Source organism: Saccostrea cucullata, unplaced genomic scaffold, assembly GCF_032062105.1.
Source record: "Saccostrea cucullata isolate Sc308-1 unplaced genomic scaffold, CSIRO_AGI_Scuc_v1 ctg7375, whole genome shotgun sequence".
Lineage (NCBI taxonomy): Eukaryota > Metazoa > Mollusca > Bivalvia > Ostreida > Ostreidae > Saccostrea > Saccostrea cuccullata.
In genome coordinates this window covers 19,883-31,590 of record NW_026927713.1, presented here as the reverse complement: position 1 = coordinate 31,590, position 11,708 = coordinate 19,883, and the positions used below count along the sequence as shown (strand labels likewise).

Sequence of the window (11,708 nt, the reverse complement as noted above, 5' to 3'; positions counted from 1 at the left end):
TTAGCGGTTCATACATATGCCAATGAAAAAAGAAGATTCCGCGCTTTTCATTCTTTTTGCTTCCATCAGTGGTGTACATTCCATTAAGATTTCCCTCCGTACAGTATGCGTCCGCTGAGTACCACCATCCGCCACTGAAGTCCTCTGCACAATCTCTTTGAGCCCAGTTATCATTATCTTCGTCGTAAGTAGAAAAAAGACCAGTCCACAGGCTGTCTATAAAACATTTTAAATTACTTACATGTAAATAATCCGATCAAGCCTTGTTTCTGCAAGGGGTTTTCTCAAAAGGAAAACACTTTTCGACATTATGCAATTGTCGAAGTACAGAGTACTTGTATATTGTAAAAGGCTGCATATATGTATGAGTATTTTCAGTAGATCTGACTAAAGAAAGAAAACAAATAAATAAAAGACTATTTTTGATAGATTTTTTGTAAAACTATCAAGAATGACTAGAACTATTTTTAAAGAAAATTATTACCAATATCACACCCTTCCCTGCATACTATGTGAAGCCTATACTTATTTGCACTATCTTCTACGGAAAAATTGTATTCCACATATCTCCACTCCATATTCTGATCCACCAAATCTACTCTCAGGGTGGAGTATCCAGAGCTGGATAGTTCATGTATGTACCGGTTACCTATAATGTTATAATGCATGAATTGTACCTGACATGATGTATTACTTCTAAACAAATTAGAACAAATTAGAACAGCTGAATCAAAAAAACACATTATAACAATCTTAGTCATGCACAAAAAAATATGTGATTGCAACAAGTTTATTGCTGAGCATGGGTTTCTAAGTTATTTAGGACAGTGTTTAGAGAGTAACATTTTAGGTTTTGTTGTCATAGTAACTGAAATGGAGAATGTTGGATACTTCTGACATAAAATGATAATTTTGAATATCTGCTGATTAAAATGATGTATAAAATGTATATGTAGCTTTTATTGTAATTTATCTATCTGTCTTTAGATGTGTGTCATATATAGTGAAACACCCTGTATTTGACTAGACAAAATCAATCTTTGGACGTGTTAAATATTAATATTATCATTTTCGAAACAAGTATTACCAGTTTATCTACATGTTCATATAGATGTTTTAATTTCAAAAACACTTGTATTAGAAACGCTAATATATTCACCCATATGGTACCAAGTTACATCAGAGAAAAACTATATTGTATTACCCGGTACTTGAAAATGTTAATGACCCCATATCGCAAAAAAAACGATTACATAAAAAGTAATGATTGTTACTAGGTTCTTGTACATTTGTTCGATGACGTCTCCTTGTGATAAATACACAATATCTTTAAATGTTTAAAATAATGTCGAATATTTATGGCCAAGGACACCAAGGAAATCCACAAAAATCAACAAAATGCACAAATATTGAACGCTTTGATACAAACGTCTTCTAAAAGTGCCCCTAACGTATGCATAGAACATAATGAAAAATGATGAAAGGAATTATTAGTACTCACACGGATTTCTTTCCCTCGGATATTCCTATACATAAAGAATGACTGCACTTAAGCTATGACAGTTGGATCCCGATGTTTTGCGGAAAATAAAATTCCAAAATTCATTAAATTTATGTTTTATAGGTATTAAACAATGTCTCAATAGGAGGTTTTGGTATATTCTATTACATGAAAGTATTAAATAATGCCGAGCGACACTAGCTTTTGAGACGGGGGTCTAACAGTTCTCTCCTATTTCTATTGTTATTCATATGCATCCCAGTTTTCAACGACTTTGTTTACATCGCGCCGCAACTTGGCAATTTTTCTTATTTGCACAGAATGTGTATTTTAACTTAAACTAAAACATGTCCAAAGGACAATGTTGGCCAAGTTGCGGCTCATATCTAATTTTTAAAAAAATGTCCCCAAACTAGGGTCGAGATAGCTACTAAATTAACCTGTCACCGAGCATCAACGATTGATATTATAATCACCTTTCTCACGTGACCTTCTGCTGTTCGATACGCTAACGCTTTCATTGAAAATTTCATTGTGTTTTAGTCTCTGTTGTGACATTATATCTATCGTACTTCCAACTTTAAACTATGGGAGATTTTTGCACAAATTTTAATAGGGTTTGAAGATAATATGTCTCTTATTTTATAACTTAATGCTTTTCATTAGGGGTGTTTTGAAAGAATTCTGGTGTTGACAGTGTCATTAGTAGGTACATGTATAGGCTTATGTCGCCTCTGTATTATGGTCAGCAGAGCGATACATCTACCCCATCCCTTAACATTAGAATCATTTAATAATTGTGCACCATAAAATCAACACGATCTCTCTTTCTCTCTCTTTTCTCCATTTTAATTCATATTTCGAAAAAATCATACATGTATGTGCTAATGTTTACATTCCACAACCACGCGGTTTAAATGTCTCCGCCTTTTTGCGGATACTTTAGATTCGAAAGTGGTCCCGTTCAAATTTCCGGAATTTAAGGCTCTTACAAGTTCTTTTCAATTACATTTTCTGTAATTATAGAAATATGTATAACAAAAATTTTTAGAGATAAATATCAAAACCATATGCTTGCACATTAATCATATATTAATTTAGCGACATATTGTAATGTTAAGCTTAAAATGGGTAGCCGAAAAGGTTCCAAATGACGTACTTAAGTGCAGTCATTCTTTCATGACTTTTCAATTGACAGGTTAATTTTCAAGGGATATACATGTCGGATCCAAGAACCACACAGTTAGGTTGGAGGTGTCGACAACACGTATTTTGCTAACAGCCAATAAATGCTTTATTATTTTTATGTATTTTTCCTTCTAGTTTTCCTATTTAAAGTTTTAAATCATCTTTAAGGAAAATGTAACCAAAATTTCATTTGATTTTGCCTGATAATTCATGAGTTATTGAAACTCCTAAACGATACAATGAGAAAAAGTTGGACTTTACGGAGACCAGTCAGTTGGATTAATGTATTGTTTGCGAAAAGTCTTGGCAAACCAAGGCTACATGGGGCCGAGGGTAAGTACGCCGCGAAAAATTAAGCAAAAGGTGCTCATGCGCCTGTGAGAGGATCACCAACATAAAGTTGACCAGTTCAAAAATCCTAACCGAGGAAACAGATTCCGTCAGTTTTACAGGGAAGATAATGAATATGATCTTGATGAGCTCTGTTTTGCGTCAACTTTTTCGTCACGGTTGATTGGAAACCATTCAAGGCCCTCTATGATGACGGTTAAGACGTTTTATGGTGGGGATCTGCTATAGCGACTGCACATCAACCTGTTGTCTTTATCCTTACTTAGGCAACGTAAAAGCCAGATCCACTGGAACTTCCATCTACTGTTACAAACTTGCAAGAAATGCATATCGTGTATAAATACTGGAAAAAAACAAGTGGTAGATCTTTCAACTGCGGCTAGGGTTTGATGAAAAGAACGATCACCTATTACCAAAACTTAATTAAAGCGGGTCCGAGGAAGCTAACTGTTTTTAAGCATGTCGAGTTTCATCATTTTCCAACTATTTCGGCAAAATCCAAATCAACAGAAGCTCAGGAAAATAGAAATCAAAAGAAGTGGCACCTATCAAAGGATACACAGCTATAAACCTACCTAACCAGATTTCAGAACTCAAAGGATAAACAGCTATGAATCTACATAACCAAATTTCAGAATTCTAAGGATACAACGCTTTAAACTTAACAAACCAGATTTCAGAATTCAAAGGATACGTGCATATACTCAGCTATGAACCTACCTAACCAGATTTCAGAATTTACGGATCCGAATCCATTCGCGTATTCAGTCCAATTTCTATAAAAAATCAACTGATCCATCCAATCTCCTCTGAATAACCTGAAAATAAATTTTATAATAGTAGCAGGAAAACGACAAATGAGATCTTATGCAAAAAATCTTTTTTTTTCTTTTTTTTTGAAATTAATTTGCTGATGATGCAGAGTTTATTTTCCCACATTTTACACATTTCATACAGGCTGGTGCCGTTCCTATTTCATATTAATTTGCTAGCAGTTGCTTTAGAACCAAAGTTCCGTCCGTGCATAATATCTATCTAGTACCCATATATTTGACCCATATAAAATTGATCCTATAACCGTGTCTTTGGAGAATGACCTTCAACTGTATATAGTGACGTCTCTGTCTGAGTGAAAAATTAATCTCGAAAAGGGCGACTAACCTTACTTTACCTTGGATTTTGACTTTTATTCGAAAAAAATAATCTTACCCATGGCTTCTTGCTAAGTGACACCAATCATGTACGTACAGCTGTAACTTAATCACCCCTCTAAGCAACCCTTTCCCAACAAATTTCCTCACTGTTTTAATTAACCGGAATATACTAGTACGAAAGTCTTCAAAGCCCTCATCGGGTTTCGAATCTGCAGTGTTGGTTCAACTTCTTACGCCGTGAATACATGTATGGAGCAAAATCTAATCGTTGCGAAACATCGCCGACTATATCGCCTCTGAGCAAGATTATAATTTTGATTTTTTTAAAGTTTCATTTTTGACGTTCAATATCAAATGGAAAATATACTTTAGAGGTCCTTTCCCACGAGGTTTTTCACACAGTAAGCATCCTAACACCGTCTCCATCCTAACTATCCAGACCCTCCCCAAAAACATTGTTCGTAGCATCTCTTACATATAAAAATGCCTGCACATAAATTCGAAATTTACTTACAATCCAGTCATAAGTATCATTAAAACATGGTATATCTACAAACTTTCCATCTTGAAACTGGCGCTGCATTAGACATGTTTCAACTGCACTTTCTGGAAAGAAAAGTGTAGCCTTTTATCTCAAGAAGAATTTCAGTTCTTATTAAAAGTGATGAATAACAACTAATAAATAGAATTTTGATGTCGCTTAAAAATCTCACCTTGACTTATTAGGGCTAAAGACCCATTAATCTAAATTTATTTTGTATTCCCACTCCTTCTTATGATAATGGGTTTAATAAATTTATCGTGCCAACTTATAACGCGTCACGTGTTTTCAGGAGCTGTATTATATTGACGGACTTTAAGAATGCAATGCAACTTTTTTTTCACTAAAATCATTTTTCAAAAGAAATACTGAAAACTTTTATTGCAAACTTCATCCACCATAGTTACGTAGTGTTGATTTTTAAAATTCACCACCTGCTCATTATTTGCATAATGTGAGCAGTATTACCGGAAATATTCAGGACTCTTCAAAATGAAAAGGTGAAAATTAAGGGGGTTTCATCGTTATCAATCAACTTTAATGGTGAAAGTATAGTCACCACTTACAAAAGAAATTGATTTAGACTATGCCGCATTTACAGTTCATTTAATATGACCTTTTGCACTGAAATTTGTGTCTTAATCAAAAATCTTTAAGTCTATTTAAAAAAGACGCTTTAAAATTGTGTCCCAGAAAAAGTTTTCAAATTGCTTCGCATAATCAATTATTTGACCTTTCTGCACTCACAAAATGTGATTTTTTCTTGCATGGCAAATTCAATACGTGATAAAATTATCTTAAATTTAAGTCTTAAACGTTTGCTTACTTTAAGCAGATAGGTCAAAGTTATCTTAAATATTTAAAAAAAACATCATAAGTGGGGGTATATGATGAATTTTTTTTTAGATACTACTAAAAAGTGTCAATTTTATACTATAATTGTCACTGTTTGTTGAACGAATTCAAAAGAAATAATTTAATAGATATTTAAGAAAAAGTATAAAACATTTCACAACAAAAACAGCTTTGTGCGCAACCAGCATGGAAATATAGGATTCCAAAATTAGCAGTAATGTATATACTTCTTGCTTAATCTTACTTGGTTGAAATTTAATCATTGAATATAGTTCAATTTGCATTGTAGATTCCAGATTTAATGTTAGAATTCAAAAAATGATGCAGAGTTTTAGAAATAAATGTCCAGACAAGAATCTGCTCAAAAGCTCAGGATTGAACCGCTTAGGTAGATTTGAGGTATGTGAGTTTCTGAATCAATCATTATGATTTTTTCTACATTTTATTAAAGATGAAAAAAGCCAACAGCTCATATTTCAAATTAAACTCTAGTAAAACATTTTTCAGATAATTATACCCTAGGGAATTAGAAATTTAGTTGATCTTATGTATTAACATTACCTGAAATAGCGGTTGTCGAGTTCGGTAGCGTTAGTGTTGTAGAGATACCGCTCATTGTCTTCATTGTATTAGATGAAGGCAACCTGCTAGTTGTCATCTCTGTCATAGTATTTGATGAAGAGATACCACTTGTTGTCATAGTATTGGATGACGGGATACTCCTGGCTGTAATATTTGTCAGTGTATTGGATGAAGGGATACTACTGGATGTCAAGTTTGGTAACTCTGGGAATGAAGAGATGCCGTTGTTTTTCGTATCCGTCAACATCATGGTTGATAGGGTACCGTTGGATATAGAATCCATTTCTGTTGTTGTTAAAAAATTAACACGTGATGTGTTCGAACTTTATGAAGTCTTTTGATAAACATTCACTTTATTATCCTTTAATCGTGCTGTAAACATTATCAAACAGTTGAAATTAGATTATCAGTAATACGCTAGTACCTACCATCATGAGTCATCACCGTACATTGTTGAGTCTGATTTTCGTTCCAGGTCTCTAAAGGTAACTAACACAAAAAAAAATTTCAATGCATGCCAACTTCAGGAAAATTTTAAATCATCATATAAATTCGAATAATTAGTACAATTATAATATAATTACCTTACAATACATTTGACATTTGTCAGGAGAGGCGTCAACAGGTGTATGCCCGAAAAAAGTACCATTCCAGAGACGGCAAAGAATACCATCGCAAATTTCAATCCCTTTACAATTTTCTGTTATAATGCATTCTGATCCACACCATAATATGGAAGTCCATTTTCTTGACAGGAGAAATTCGCGACAAACATAAGAATTCTGAATTTTTATTGACGATTCCACATATCTGAATTTGTGTCCATAAATTTGTTTTAAAGATAATGGAAAAAATTTTAAAATTAATATCAACACATACATAAGCATTGTTAACAGAAATAATTCCACAAGAAACCTGAGACAAATTCTGATTAAGAACTGAACCTCTCTTTGAGATGTCGAATATATATATATCTGGAAAATCAAATACCTCTTACATAGAGATTCTAATTAATGTTTTAGATTTTACTGAAAAAATGACATATTTTGATCATTATTTCCGTTTCCATATTTAGCTCTCATAGAAAATAGATGTAGACGCCCTTTGCAAATATTTGCAACACTTTGTCCTGTAAAACAGTGTCTAATGATATTTGCAGTCTAGTACATATATCTTACACGTTTACTTAAGGCATACATGATTTACCTCAGCACAAAATACTTGCTTTGCAAATAAACTTAGTATTAGAAAACGACAGTATTGTGTTGCAAGTTTCGATGAAATTGTATAAAGATTTAGAACATAAATATAGGAAAAATGTGTTGGTAACACCAAGGATATTTGCATAACACAAAGGACATAAAGGTTACACTAAGGATATTTTGTGTAATACTTAGAAAGAAATAATAAAGTTGTTCTCCTTCCTTCCGAAAAGGATTTTAATGAAATTACCCTAGAGATGAATATAAGAGTATATGGTTTTAACATAAAAAATTGGCGGGGGATTTCTTTCATTATACATTTTGAGTCTGACTAGTAACATCAAGGATAAAACAGTAACGACATAGACATAACTATCCAATCATAAGATATATGACAGTAGAAAAATGAAATCAAATTGTTATGCCCGAATAATAAATAATTACTATCACATGACTTTGAATCATTGATCAGTACTTGTTAGTGTATTTACATATCCAAGCAGAAGCTGTAACACCAATGACAAAAAATAACACAAAGGACACCTTTAAAAGATTCAAAGGTTTACATAGATGAGTCTTAGATCAGCTAGAACTAATTTTTAATGAAGAAATAATTGTGAAACTAGAACAAGTACATGTATTTGTAAATGACCAGATTTCAAATCTATAGAATGCATTAATCTTTTTATGGATTTTACATTTTCATTTCATTTATCTACAGCTAGCCTCTTTCCACAATGAGCTCTCTACATAATACACATCTACAAGATATGATGGTGACAATATTATTAAAACATTAGCAATGCTATACCAGCTTTTATCTTTTACAGTTTTTGGCCTGTTAAAAAGGAACATGGTTTTAGGTTCTGTCTAATCCCGTGCATACATTTAAGTTCATTTTTTCTGTATCTTTATCCAGTCTCTCTTCCAAAGGATCTGATTTCTCTTCATCTGTAGTCTGATGTTCATTATTGACTCCAATTCTTTCTCTTCCAGGGTGTCAGTCTTTTCAGTTTCTTTAGTCGGATTTCCTATCAGGAACTCTTGACTTTTTTTAATCTGTACTCTTTTTCATTTTTTTCATTGATATTTTTCTGCCCTTTTTGCTCTTGTATCCACTGATCGTTTGCCAAACTTTCATTGACAGTTCTTCAGGGTAACAATCCAACAAAATGGCTTGAAATGTAGTGGTCTGCCACCATATCTGGCCTTGTTGTTGTCCAATGCTGCCTCGACTATATAATCTTCTCCACCACTTTCCAAAAGCTTATGTACATCCAAGGTTAAAAACTTCTTTCAGCACCAACTTTTACAGGATGTAGAACAGTCATGAGGGATTTCAGTTGGACAAATCTGAAGAACATCCTCAACTAAATGCAAATTAACTGTATTCTAGGGTAATGACTGGTACATTGTCTCCTTAAAAAAATCTTTTGAAATCCTTTTAGAACAGTTATGAACAATTTGTGACTTTTTCATCTCAGGGTTTACATGATTAAAGGACTTTAAATGCATTTGCAAAGAAATGTTCCGTATCTGATATAACTTTAAAGGTATTTTCAATTCAATGATATAAATCTATCTTTTACGTCTTTGATTCTATTGGCTTCATTGCAACTTTTTAATGTGTCTTGTTTACATCATCTTCATCAAGAGAACATAACTAGAATCCTCAGACTAAAGAAAACAAATCATATTCTGCCTTATTTCACATTCCCTTGTGTTACCTAAAACTTCCTTTGTGTTACCATTTTTAACCATCATATATTTTTAGCACTTCATTATTTATTGTTACTTGAATTGCAATATCCCACCACATTTGTTTTCTGCAATACAATGAACACAATTACCACTCCATATGCAATAAGCATGTTTCATTTTTCTATCTTTAATCCTTGCTGTGTCCCTTGAGTAACTGAATTTGTCTATGGTGTTACCATAGGTTACTTTAAAGAGCATAAAAGGGGATATGATTGCATTACATAATGAATTTTGATATTTCAATTTATTCAAAAGAAATAAAAGTTGTATATTTTCCTACAGAAACAAAAGAACATGCAAGAGTATATTAATAAAATAAATATTTAATCGTTTTTACATCCATTGTGTTACCAAACATTGTCCTTTGTGTTACTCAAATTATTTATTGAATTTATTTATAGCTCATGGAAACATAATATGAAAAATAAATGCCAATTTGATAAAAATATTTCTGTTATTTTATATTGTAATGAACTTTACACAAATGTTGTATTAAAATTGGGAATTTAAAGGGTTTTTTTTAATTGGTCCGCGGAGTTACCCAATTCTGTCCTTTGCATAACCAAGACTGCAAAATCATATGATTTTCAAATGTTAAAAACATTTAGTAAATAATTTGGCATTTTAAAACAAAATTAGTTACTGGATAGTTTTAAATAAGGGAGGAAAATAAAACATATGACTCCAACTTTCATTCTTTTTTAATTATTTTCTATGTAAATTGTCCATGGAGTAACTAGATACATCCTTAGAGTAACTTTTCTTGCAGTAACAAAATGGACAGTAACACCAGGGAATTATTATATAAATAATTGGAAGTAAAAAAGCAATAACTGACCTATGAACATAAAGCACAGCTCCTAGATGATAGGTATTTTGTTATAAACTTGCTCAATGCATCAAAGAAATGGCAAATCAATTTATCATCTCAATATCGAAGTAACTCCTAGGACTCAAAAATAAATTAATATTGCAATCAAACTTGCCTTCAACCACATATTGTGCCTATGGTATAAAAGATCTGTGTAAAGTGTCTCATGATATTTTGGCGGGAACAAGACCAAAAGAAGGAGGCTGATAGTGAAGAGTTTCTTTAGGAAAGATAACTGTTACAGATAACTTTTATGTCCTGGTAACTCCAAGGACACGGCCAAAATAACACACACTTAACTTTAAAAAAATCATATTCTTACTCTTTTTCAATCACATTTTAGCATGCATTTAGACAGTATTAAACATGTACAACACAATAAAGGTCATTTTACACTGCTTAATTATATTTACTACATCAATAATCAGAGTTAAAGTCAAACATCCGGCCAAATCACAAGCAATTCTCTTTAATTTTACTCAGGTTGAAGGACTTTTCAGTATTCAAGTCAATTTTTAATCGCACTTAATTTTTTTCTACACTTGTAGATTGTTGTTAAATTCATCGGGTAAAAAAAAATTGATTTTTATTGCAAAATTTTCAAAAAAAGCTTGTATAACAGGAAATTGGACATTTTTTGAAAATGACCCATATACAAATATCACCATTACTTTTTACACTTACGAATAATAATTGCTTTGAATACTTTTTCCTATAGGATAGTGTCTAATGATTGTTGCAGTCTAGTGCATATATGCAAATATCACGGGGATTTTTTAAACTGGCGAATAATGATAATAGGTTTGGCAATTATCTTCTGCTTTGAAAAAAAGAATGTTTGCAAGACATTTATTGTGAGATTAATAACAGGGGAATTCGACTTCGTCTTTTAAGTAAGGAAGATCAATGGGATAAGCACGGCTTGTCCATTGTGATTTAAAAAAATCAATGCTAACTTAGATGGTGTTTTTTGGTTTATAATGAATATTGTAACATTGTACCCTTATTGATATTTTTATACTTTCACCAAAGCTGAAAAAAAATCTTGTTCAAAATAATTTTTATCGAAGTGAATAGAAACATTACATTTTCTAGTAATTTTACTGACACGACAGTGACAAATTAAGAATGATTCTAAAAACTAAGGTTGGCACCATTGATTGAATTATACTTGATTTTGTATTGTAATTTTTCAATGCATTATTTGATGAGAACTTTTTGATAGAAAAGAGGGGAAAATATTTCAGGTAGGTAAAGGCTTCTTTAGGATTACTAATGATTCGATTTAATTGCTGAAAATTAAATCGCGTTATTAGAGAGGCCCATATTCGGGGTTATCGGGTCATTGGTATTTCCCCGTTCTTTCAACTTTTGGTATTTTAGTCGATTCCTTAGGACTTCCTTTTCCGTTAGAGAATGAAGGGGAGCAGACATATCCTGCATCTCAAGATAAAAATTTGTTTATTTATTTTATATTGTGTTAAAAAATTCATGTTATGCATGAAATTTAAGGAGAATGTTTCTAGCAATTTTTATTTTCGTGTGTATTTGCATCATTATGTACATGACTTTTCGGATGTTTTTCGATTTTGAAAAACCACATGCGTAATATAAAACAGAAAAGTCGTAACGCTTAGTCAATTTTTGAGCAAAATATAATAATAATGATTTTATTAACAAAAATTGTCTAAGTCGTAACGCC

At 32.1% G+C, this 11,708-nt stretch overlaps 1 pseudogene; it reads right to left on the bottom strand.

The window, feature by feature from the left end:
• Nucleotides 1-77: 77 nt before the first annotated feature.
• LOC134275317 (fibrinogen-like protein 1) lies at nucleotides 78-6,455 on the bottom strand (annotated as a pseudogene).
• Nucleotides 6,456-11,708: the final 5,253 nt, after the last annotated feature.